Genomic DNA, 12,637 nt, shown 5'->3' with positions numbered 1-12,637 from the left:
GCAGGTCAGCAAATAGGCGTATTTGATCCTTAGGAGCCTTACCAGCAGTGTTGACAGCGCTCCAGTTGTTCCGGAGCCTCACTTCTGCAGTACTATTTTGTGTATGTATATTCGGGCACGGCAGCACCCGGCCCTTTTTATGTATAAGTGTACTACGTCTAGAGGCTCGTAGACAGTTATGTATAGTCAGTTAAGTACAGTTAGATATATGGTGTTTTGGCATGCTAATGTTGATGTATAAGTGATAACGAAGTTTATTAGTCTATGTTCAGAATGACGCCGCTAATGTTAATGTTCAAAAACAAAATGGCTCTGTTTACATGGCTTGCTAACAGGTAAAGGTAAAACGATAGACAAGGGGTGCTCGGTACAAGTATCGGGTACTCGTCATGGCCCCTAGACGGGTCGTGACACTAATGTGGTAGCTGATGCATTGAGTCGAAAGTCGGCTAGTATGGGAAGTCTGGTTCGTTTAATTTCTTCTGAGCGTCTGTTGGCTAGAGAGGTGCTGACTCTGGCTAACAATTTTATGAGACTAGATATCTCTAACACAGGTAAGGTGTTAGCTTGTATTGAGGCTCGATCATCATTTTTAGAGCAGATTAAGGCTAAGCAGTTTGAAGATGCTAAGCTATCTAAAATACGAGATAAGGTGTTGCGTGGTGAGGCTAAGGCAGCCATGATTGATGAGGAAGGCGTACTGCGAATCAAAGGGCGAGTGGGTGTGCCATGTGTAGGCGACTTGATTAAGACCATTCTGACAGAGGCTCATAGTTCGAGATATTCTATCCACCCTGGTGTCACTAAAATGTATCGTGATTTGAGAAAAACATTACTGGTGGACTAGGATGAAGCAGGATATTGTAGAGTTCATTGCGCAGTGCCTAAATTACTAACAGGTGAAGTATGAACATAAGAAACTTGGAAGCACATTGCAGAGAATGCCCATTCCTGAATGGAAGTGGGAAAGAATAGCCATGGATTTCGTAGTGGGTCTTCCGAAGATGTTAGAGAAGTTTGACTCTATCTGGGTTATTATTGATAGGTTGACTAAGTCTGCCCACTTTATTCAGGTGAGGCTAATGTGGTAGTTGATGCATTGGCTTGGCCGCTATAGCGGGACCGCTGCAGCGGCGTAGTGACCGCCGCAGTGGTCGACGGGAAGGCAGTATCTGTGTTTTAATGCCTTAGTTTTATATTTTCATTCATAACACACCAACACACTTCCCACAAGCACCTAGAGAGGATTTCCAGGCAAGGGAAAGTTAACCTTGAGAGGTAAGTCTCTTTGCTTTCTATTCTACCATCCCATTACCTCCGTTATTGTAATCATCTTCTTGGGTCTTTAATGGTCAAAGTGAAGTAGGAATCCTAGAATATCAATAAACCTTCTAAACTTGATGGGTGGGAAGTACTAATGCATATTTATCTTTTAAATGGATTGATTAGTTGCTATTTGTCATAAATTGAACAATTAGAATAGTAAACTAAGTGATTGAGACCTAGGTTTCTATAAAAATGGTGTCTTTGTCATAGAAAACTATTTGTAATGGGAATGTTGGATAGAATGTGGTAGAAAATGATGGTTTATGAATATTAGGGGCTTTGATAGGTTGTTTATCACCTAGAAAATCATCCACTCTTAGAATGGGGAGAGGGAAGGGTATTTCTTGCCTTGGTATTTGCAAATTGAGCAATGTGACTCATTAAGCATTCTATTTTTAGACCGCGAACGTATTGAGGCTTTGAGGAGAGGAAAGGTTGTAGCAGAGTGACAGGCATTGTTCCAGCACTACTCTGATGTAGGTTACAGTTTACTTGAGTTAGACTTTGGTTAGTTGAATGTATGTCTTGTGATTTCATTAGGAGAAAGCATGTCTAGTATTCATTACATGATATTGTGTGGTTAAGCTCCTATGTGCTTGTGATTGAGTGTTGTGTAGGTTTCATGCCATTATTCCTGTGTGATTTAATCTGCAGTGGATATATTGTGATGTGAAGTTAATATAGTCTTCTCGAGGTATTATGACGTGAAATGGCGAGGTGAATATGGATATTGAGAAGGTAAGAAACACTGTTCTGTAAAAGGTATGACAAGGCACACATGTGGCTTAGATTATGGGCTTGTGGTCCGCGGATAGTTCCGAAAATGAGAGGTTTATTGTTATATCCTGCGTCCGAGGTTCGTTTCGGAGCGGAGGTTGTGCTCGGGTCCGAGGAGTGTTCCAGAACGAGTGGTACATGGACACCATGGGTCCTCTGCAGGTCATGACTTCTGAGCTATGACATCAGATAGCATATGTGTACAGCGAGTGCGGTTATGGTGGTAAATTTATTTCCGTTGTTGTTGACGTATTTGTGATTCTTGGCAATTTGGTGATTTGTTTCTGATTGTCCGTGGTTGACTTGTTGTGATGTATTAATATTCGTGTATGATTGATTGGCTTGTTTTATTCTATTGATTTTATAAGATATGCATGATACTAATCTTAGTCGGCCTATGATGCTTATCGGTACATAGTGTTTGTACTGATACTACCTTGCTGCATTCTTTGAGTGCAAATTTTTATATAGAGACCGCTACTCGTCCTCACACCTAGCGTGGAGAAAAATTGATAGATTTTGGGGTGAGCTTCTTCCCATGACAGGCCACCCGAAGATCTTCTACTTATGATGTCCTTTCTTATTCTGGACATTATGGATATTTATTAGGCAGATTTCAGTTCTTCGACATGTTTTGTCTTAGAGTCATGTACGATGACTTTCGAATTTTGGGGATTGTAATAGTTAGAACTTCCGCACTTACTACAGTATTTATGGCATGATTTACTTGTTCTTTGTTGTTAAATGAGTAATAATTGTTTCAGCTTGATTTATATAAAAACAGTATTGAATGGATTAAGTGGTATGTATGTTAGTTCGCCCATTAGGATTTAGATGGGTGCCGGTCATGGCGGGTTGGGTCGTGACATTATGGCATTGTATAGTTTGGTTTGTTGTGTGGTAGGTTGGTTGTGGTATAGTTAAAGAGGAGACTCTGTCAAAAATTTATAAGATTCCTGAGAGTTTAACATTCGAGGACGAAATTTTCTAAGGGGGGAAGGATGTTACACCTTGTAGTTTTATACATTGAGAATCGTCGTATGTTAGTTGCCCTAGTCTTGGACACCGAGGCTGTCTTTGAGATTATACGAGGTTGGACATGCCTATCTTATGTTTACAAGGGTTTAAGTTCATGTTTGGTAAGTTATGGAAGAATTAGAGAACAAGCGAATCGAAGAGAATACGTTTCAACAAAGTTCCATTCGGGAATTGATTTATACAGACCGTATTATTGAGATACGGACAGTATCTTGAGACACTAACCGTATTTAAGGATTTCAAAATTAAATAGAGAAGGCTGTTTTAAGGTTGAGAAATCTGAAACCACATAAATGGTCCGTATAAAATTATGCGGCCAGTATATACGGATTGTATTTCTATAGCGGTGAATTTTGCTGCTTGTTTATATTACGGCCTCCCCTCATTTTAAAGTCATTTTAACTTAACCCTAAGTTCGTGTAAGCTCTAGAAACCCTCTCCTATCATGTCACACCCTGATCTTGATAGGGCATGATGGGCACCCGACCCCATACTCAGAGCCGAGCGAACCCCATTAGTTCTCGTTATGTTCATTACCTCACTGGACTCTTAAGTTACGAAATTAAATGCATAATGAAAACTTGTCAAAACCATTCTTTTCGTCGTTCTCAAATCAAGTAAGATCTGTAGTCATATGGAATATGTAACATAATGCATAATGGTATGTCGGCTTGCAGAGCCGCTTACAAGACTGACATCCTATATACATGACTCTGTCTGCAAAGTCTCTAACATGCTATATACCATAACGTAGATACTCTGACTCGGCAACACTCCAGAAAGAAATGGAGCTCGTAAATCCAGCTGGAACATCTTCTAGTAATATCCTCTACTTTTCTGTATACACCTGCGTGGCATAAAACGCAGCCCCCCGAAGAAAGGGGGGTCAGTACGGAGTATGTACTGAGCATGTAAGGCATGAAATACAGTAAAGAGGATCATAACTAAAATGGAGACTTACCAGAAACAAGTATGACTTTTAAAAACATCAATACACTTGCCTTATGAAATGATAATCATGCATATCAACATCATATATCATATATAAATATAACGTGTCCCGGCCCTCTAGTGAGGGACTCGGTGGATAAAGTCATGCATGTCAACATCATATATCATATATATATATAACGTGTCCCGGCCCCCTAGTGAGGGACTCGGTGAATAGAGTCATCATATGTCGTCCTGGCCGCCATCCCCGTATCATCATATCATCATGTCATCATATCATCATATACATATACATATAACGTGTCCTGGCCCTCTAGTGAGGGGCTCGGTGAACAATGCAGTGGAGTGCGCACGAGAACGTGTCCTGGCCCGGGACTCAGTGAAGGAAGTAATGACGACATGCACGAGCAGAGTAGTGAGAAACCATATGCATATAAATCAATTTTTAGGACTCAATAGGTAAGTACACTAATCGACACTTGAAGGATCATAAACACGTTTCGAGTCAATCCGAGTTAGCATAAGAAAATTATGGACGTTATTCATTACAGAAACCTCTATGAACGTTTCAGAGCAATCTGAGACCGCCTATGAAAGTTAGGGACATTAATCCTTATAGAACCCTTTTTTTGGAATAGGGACTCTTTATGCATTGCTCGTTATTCAATCATACAATAGGCTTGACTATACTAAGTATGCTAGTGTCAAGAAGTGAATAAGAATCGTAAACAAGCTCGGAATTAAAGAATAGAGTTACCCCAAGAAGCGTTGTTATATCCCGCATTTTGTACATTCGGATAATTCAAGGTAATTGCGAGAAATTAAGAGCAAGGCTATGTTCTTGATCTTGTTTAGCACACAAGTTGTCTATGAAAATATTGATGCGGAAATATTGAGAAAGGCTAAGGGCGAAATTGGAAATTAGGGAAATAGTTTTCATGAATTATCAAAAAATTTCCATGAAGTAAATGGGCCAAAAAAAAAAGAGGCCCAAAGTGGCCGGATGGGCTATGGCCCATAAGGGGCCAAATTGTGTAAATAAATAAACAAAAGGGGCCAACATTTTCAAGAACATTCAAGAAAATAAGAGAAGGAGAAAACAAAGAAAGAAGAAGAGCAACATAAGGAGGCCATTCGGCCAAGCTTGAGGGGCAAGAACCTTGAGGAAGAATTTCTCCAAAAATTATTTTCTAGTAATTGGAAGGTCCTCTACAACATAGGAGGATTGTTGGAACAAGAAAATCATTCATTTACACAAATTCATAACCTCAATCAAGAGGAGACTTGAAGGGAAAAGGTAAGGAACCAATTTTCTTTTATATGTTATGGACTATTATGTAAGTGGTAGTATGTAAAAGTGGATGAAATGCATGAAAATATGGATGATGTATGTAGCCGTGTATGTATGTATATATATATATATATATATATATATATATATATATATAGTTGTGGCTGTGTGGTTGTGGTATGGTGTGGAAGAGGTGAGACTTGATCTTTTCTTCATGTGTTATAGATGATTTGTGAAGGGTTGTAATGTGTAAAGATGAATAAAAATTCATGAAAATATGATGTGGTTGTGGTGGCCGTATATAGGGGCACTTTGGTAGAATGTGATGAGCTAATTGTATTTAGTAATTTGATTGTTGTTGTTGTGAATTTTATGATGTTAAATGAAGAATAAATGACATGAAATGAAGTTGCAATTGTTGGTGGATTATGAAAGAAGTTAATGTGATATTAGTATGGTTTCTTGTGATTACAAGAATAAAGGATATTGTTGAAGTATAGATTATTAATGTTCTTGTGGAATTTGGAAGGTCTTGGGTGAGGAAGTAGGTCGTTGGGGTTGTTTGGAATATTATGTGAATTGTTTGAAATATTCTTGAATTGATTGTTGATATTGTTGGCATGATTGTAGTATCGTTGTTGATAATGTGGCCGAGTTCCATTCTCGGGTTTATTGTTGTATTTTTGGCCGAGTTGAAATCTCGGGGATGGTATATTTACAGGGGAGATGCTACCGAAATTTCGGCAGAATATAAGCGAATCTATTTGAGAAGTTAAGACAAGTGTTGATTTAAGATTTAATTCCTAAAGGCTTATAATCAATGTTTGGTATTTGTGACCAATTGTAGATATTGGAGAATTTGGAACTTGAATTTGGAGAAGCTTAAGAAGCGGAAAAGGTATGTAAGGCTTTACTTTTCCTTCTTTTGGCATGTCTTAGACCTAATAGGTTTGGAAACGAACCTCGGGGGAGATTCTATTCCTAGAAATCCGAGTTTGAATTTGACCCTTTTTCATTCAATAGAGTTGAATCAAATTCTTCATGCCTTGTTGGAATGAGTGCTGAAACATCTATAACTTGCCCAAATGGAACCGAATGGCACTAAAACTTTCGTAAGTGACTCCATAAAGCTTAACGTACGTAATTTGTGTACGCCACCTCAACTTGACCCAAGGTGGGCCCACAATCCCCGAGATCTGTTTGTGTTGTCCTATATGATTCATGTCCGTACAATAATTAAGGAAAACTTTTGGCTATTGTTCCGAGTTTGTTGTGATTCGTGTGCATCCTCTGAAATAAGCATCTAGAAACTCCGAGATAAGCATTCTAATTTGACTATTCTGATATAAATAGTCCGATACAAGTGATTTGATATGAGTGTTCCCAATTCCGATATAAGTATCCTGATATGAACATTATGATATGAATATTTCGATATGAGTATCTAAGTATAAGTATAAGTATTCTGATATGAATAATCTGATATAAGTATTTTGAAGCAAGTGCTCTGAAGTGAATATTCTGACATGGGTATGTAATCTCATATAAATAATCCATAATGAGTATTCTGATACAAGAATTTTGATATAAGTATTCTGATATAAATATTTTGGTATAAGTATTCTGTTATAAGTAATCTGCTACGAACATTCTGATGATACGTCGATTATTCCAGTGAGTCTTGATTTACGTGCATTTAGTTTCTCACTACTCTGCTCGTGCATATGTCATGGTTTCCTTCGCCGAGTCCCGGGCCGGTATGTATCGTGCGCATGGTTCGCCGAGTCCCTTGTTGGGGGCCGGGTTCCATAGATGTAATTCCGGAGTATGATGTATCCGGTGTCGGGGTACTGTGGTATATGTCCGTCCCCGGTCACCGTGCATATGGAGTGGGATGTGTCCGGCTCCGGGGTACTGTGGTATATGTCCGTCCCCGGTTGCCGTGTATATGGAGTATGATGTGTTCGGTTCCGGAGTACTGTGGTATATGTACGTCTCCGGTTACCGTGTACGGTTCTGGGGTACTGTGGTACATGTCCGTCCTCAGTTACCGTGTATATGGATTGTGATGTGACTAGTCCTCGGGTTCTCGTGGTATCTGTCCGGTTCTCGGGGTACCGTGGATCTGGTTCCCGGGTTCTCGTGGTATCTGTCCGGTTCCCGAGATACTGTGTATGTGTTATGATGTGTGACGGAGATGTTCGGAGATATGAAATCTTCTGGAGTATGACGTGTTATGGCGCCAGAGACGGGAGTGGCGACCATGTTCCTGTGCCCTGTGCATGACTTTGATATGCATCATTTGTGATTGAAAAGTAAGTATTTTGATATTCTGGATAAGTTATTTACCTTCTGTATTTCTTCTGATATATGACGTTGGCATACATGACTCCATTCACCGAGTCCCTCACTCGAGGGCCGGGACACGTTATTTGCACATATGATATGTATATATATAGATTGGTTATATGAGTATGTATATGGAGACATATGATGCCAGCATGTAAGGTCTGTATTGGGAAAGTAAGTGTTTTGGTACTATGAACGATTTTCCTTATTTTCTGCACTTCTTCTGGCGTACAGTAACGGTATACATGATTTGCACTCTGAGCGATAAACACCCCGGTATTTTGACTAGTGTACACTCTCTTTACACTGTGATTCCGATTGTGATTCTGTTTGTTATACTTTGTACTTCTGATTCCGACTATGACTCTGTTTACTGTGTTCTGCCTTACATACTCAGTACATATCCCGTACTGACTCCCTTTCTTCGGGGGCTGTGTTTCATGCCACGCAGGTACTCCCAGATGAGTTGAAGACACTATAGAAGATGTTCCAGCAAAGATGGCAAACTCCATTTGCTCCTGGAGGACTGCCGAGTTAGAAGTATATGTGATATGGTTTCTGGTTAATGTTAGAGACTTTGCAGACAGAGTCGTGGGTATGGTATGTCGGTTTAGTGAGCGGCTCCATCAGCCGATGTGTCGTTTTGTATTATGTTTTAAAGTCCGTGTGATTATAGATTTGTTTGATTTGAAGGCTACAAAATATATTTACATTCTGTGAATTTTACTATGTATTATATTTTATTTGATTAAAAGTCCGGAAAGATTATGTACGAAATGAAAGCCTGTGGGTTCACTCGGCTCCGGATATGAGGTCGGGTGCCCATCACACCCTAGAGGATTAGGGTGTGACAAGCGTGTCATACCTTACTTAGCTCTAGGACATGCCAAAAGAAAGAAAGGGTAAGCCTTACATACCTTGTCCGCTTCCTAGGCTAATCCGAACTTAAGTCTCGGCTTTCCCAAGATCTACAACAACGTCAGAAGATATCAAACATTAGCTATAGGTATTTAGGAATTCGATTCCAAGCTAGCAATTCACCTACAGAAATTTGGGCAGCATTTCCCCTATAATTTAAACCAACCCCGATAATTTAACTCGGCCAAATCATCAACAACAATACCAACAACCACATTAACAACTTCAACTATTAATTCAAAATGCATTCTAACTTTAGCAACCCTTGCTACATAATTCGACGGCATTTCATTTACCTTCAAGTTAATCATAACAACCCAACTTACAATCTTCCAAACTCAATAAGAACAACAACAACACATTCCTCGCTTCCAAGTTCATGAATTATACCAACAACCACACGTTAACAACATCATTCATGCAAACATAAGAAACCATACTAACGGCACATTAACTTCTACAACAGCTCACAACGATTACAACTTCATTTCAAGCCATCAAACCTTCATTTTCATCATGGAATCCATAACAACAACAACCAAAAATATTAAATAAAAGCAATTCATCACATCTTACCAAGGCAGCCCCGATACGGCCACAACCCACACACATATATTTCATGAATTTCACCCATTTCTACATACTACAACACTCACAAACCATCCCTATCACATAGAAAAGGAGATTAAACCTTACCTTTACCCTTTCACTTCTCAACTTGGCTAGGGTTGGTAAATTGCACAAATGAATGCTTTGCTTGCTCCAACAACTACTCCACGTTAATAAGGGTCTTCCAATTGGTTGAAATACTAGAAGATTTTTTTTTTGATCAACTTTTATGGCCTCAAATTCGGCTAGCCATGGCCGAATATGGCTCCTCTTTTTCTTGAAGTTTCTTAAGTTGTGAAAGAAGATGAATATGTCTTGCTTATCAATCCTATATATATATATATATATATATATATATATATATTCTTAGTTCCTACAAATACAAGGTGGACACATGCCCCCACTCATATCTTGAGTTGAGTTAATTGGCCAAGCCATGGGTGGGACCCACACGGCCATATGTGGCCTTATCATGAACATTCTTTGAATTTTTTCCCTTTTTACCCCTAGCCTTTCTCAATATTTCCATACTACTAATAACCAACTTGTGTATTAGAATAAAATCGGAAAAAAAATAGTCCTGCCCTTAACTTATCGCGATTATCTCGAAATATCCAAATGTAACAAATACGGGATGTAACATATCATATGTGATCAACCTCCCTAAGTAGAATCAAAGATCAAAGTGAAGATCAAGGGTTTAAAGGTTTCAAAGTGATTATGGAAGCTTGGTTCTCCTCTTGGTAGTTGTTTTAGAGGATACTTCAGAGTGAAGTGATCTTGGAATTGTAGTGTTCTTGAGTTCTTGAGGTAAGATTTCATCTTATTTCCATGTTTATGAGTTTATGTGATAGTTATGATAGGGTTTGAGAGAAAGAAATTGGAAGAAAGGTTCAAACATGAACTTGATGTTATTTTGAGTCATGATTATTAGTGTGTTTTGAGAAAAAATCTTGTTGTGGGGATAATAGTTGATGTTGAGAATATGTTGAGGGTGTTATACTTGGTGTATAAGTGTTGTATACAAGCGTATATCGGGCTGCTCAATTGTATACCTTTAAATGTTGTGGATATGAGTTTAAAGAAGATCATTTGAGGTTATTGGCTGACAGGTTGTGGGCTTTGTGGTGATGATTAAGAAATAGGGGAAAGGCTGTCCGTTTCACTCTAGAATTGCGTTTTCCTTTCTATACGTGAGATACTAGCGCCATCTAAGTTGAATATGTATTCCTTTGTTATAGGATTTGCGCCCTAGTTGTGATAAGCTCATTGTTGGATTGCTTGGATGACTTGAGGTATGTCAGGCTAACTTTCCTTTTTTTTGGTATGATCCTTATGAATGAAACGTAAACGTAACGCTACTCCATAATGACTCTATTCTTAGTAGCTAAGGATGTTCCATGTTGATTCATGTTTTAGAATGTTATTCTCAGTAAGTCCTTCTTCAAATTCATTATGATTCTTAGAGTCACTTTTTTGATGAAAATGCTATCTCATAACGATGTTCGGTGGTGTAACGACTTTCCATCACTCCGACAGATTCAGGATGTACTCTCATCAAATTCTTACATTGCATTTCATTTATATATATGTACAGACCTATGACCCTCAAGCATTATATATGCTTATATTATGTATTATCTATACGTATGGGGTATGGGGAAGGTGACGGTGTTATATAAGCACTACTACCTGATCAGTTGGTCACATGATGATGATGATGATGATGCCCATAGAGGCCGATATGATACGATGGGATGCCCACAGAGGCTTGACAGGCATTATGTCGACATATATATGTACGACTCTTATGCATGCATGTACAGTATTTATGTATATCATTGGCCCACAGAGACAGTTCAGACAAACAAGTTACATTCATTTCATCCTATGTTCTCTTATGTCTCTTTCATGCCTTACATACTCAGTACTTTGTCTGTACTGACATCCCTTTCCTGGGGGCGCTGCGTTTCATGCTCGCAGGTTCAGGTAGACAGATTGACGATCTGCCACTGTAGGCTGCTGTTCAGCTGATATTGGAGCGCTCCTCTTGTTCTGGAGTTGTTGTTGTGTTTTTAGTACATGATACTTTTGTGTGCATATGGGTACGGCGGGGCCCTATCCCGACCTTGATAGAGAAATTGTAATGACCCGTTTGGTCGTTATTGAAATACTCCTCGAACCCCGTAAAAGTCAAGCTTCGTATTATAAAAAGCTAAGCTTATTAAAAAGTTCCACGCAAATTTAAAATTGGGGTCATATTCGTAGCAGTAAAAATTGTGGGCCAGGGTCAAGATCCTTCGCTGCGGTGGTCCAGAGACCGCCTCAGCGGATAGCCCACCACTGCAACTAAGCTGCATGGGCCAGACCCCTATAAATGCCTTATTTCGGGATTTTGTCTCACTTTTCTCCAAAACCATATTCTAAGCCAACTTTTGTGAGATTCTTGGATAGAGCACCCGAAACGTTCGCCAAGGTAAACCTCCAAACATCGTTCTGGTTTACAATTCGTAAAAGAAATTCTTCCCGTTGATAAAACTTTTTCCTTAAAATTAGTAAAAGAGAAAGACGTGATGCATGAATGATTGTTGCGTAACCCTTGTCCTCGTGTTCATAAAAATCCTTGAGTTCTCAATCAAAGCTTCATTCAACAACGCGGTAGGAAAAAGCGGCACGCACGTTCGTGGTAGTTGCTAGGCATCGAGGTAGGTTATGGTTTACTTGAGTTAAACTTTGATTAGTGAAACGTATATATGACGTAAAATTGACGGGAGAAAGCATGATTAGGTCTTTGGACAAGAAGTTCAGTTGGACATATGATCGGTTGACATTATTAGCATTAAAAAGGGCTTGTAGTAGTGAGAAACTTAGCTAATCATTCTAAAAGGGATATTAGTGTTGTCTAAGTAATCATGGAAGGTCTAGAAGGGTTGGGCGTGATGCGGTTGCAAATTGGTCTTACTATAGGTTGGATTACGATATGTTAGGTGGCGCGTACTTTACTATAGTAATTTCTATTGTGGGTATGCCTAATTAATATCGAGTTCTAGTATGACTTGTGGTAATTCGATTAGTACATCACTTATTCTAGTATCACTTCGTGTTTATGACTTGATTATGTCCGACTAAGACATTATGGATAATAGCTCATAATGGAAATTACTAATAATATATTGTGACGGATAATACTGATAATAATTGAAGATGAAACATATACATCTACGTAAGGCACATTTGACAGGGGGTGACGATGTGGCCTTGTTGTGAACTCGTGGTCTGAGGTTTGTTTCGGAATGAGTAGTACATGGACACCATGGGTCCCCTGCATGTCATGGATATTTGGGGAAAACATTACCATTTAGCATGTGTGTACATGAT

This window comes from Lycium barbarum, chromosome 5, assembly GCF_019175385.1.
Source record: "Lycium barbarum isolate Lr01 chromosome 5, ASM1917538v2, whole genome shotgun sequence".
Lineage (NCBI taxonomy): Eukaryota > Viridiplantae > Streptophyta > Magnoliopsida > Solanales > Solanaceae > Lycium > Lycium barbarum.
The sequence above is the reverse complement of the archived record's forward strand: the minus strand, read 5'-3'. Positions refer to the sequence as shown.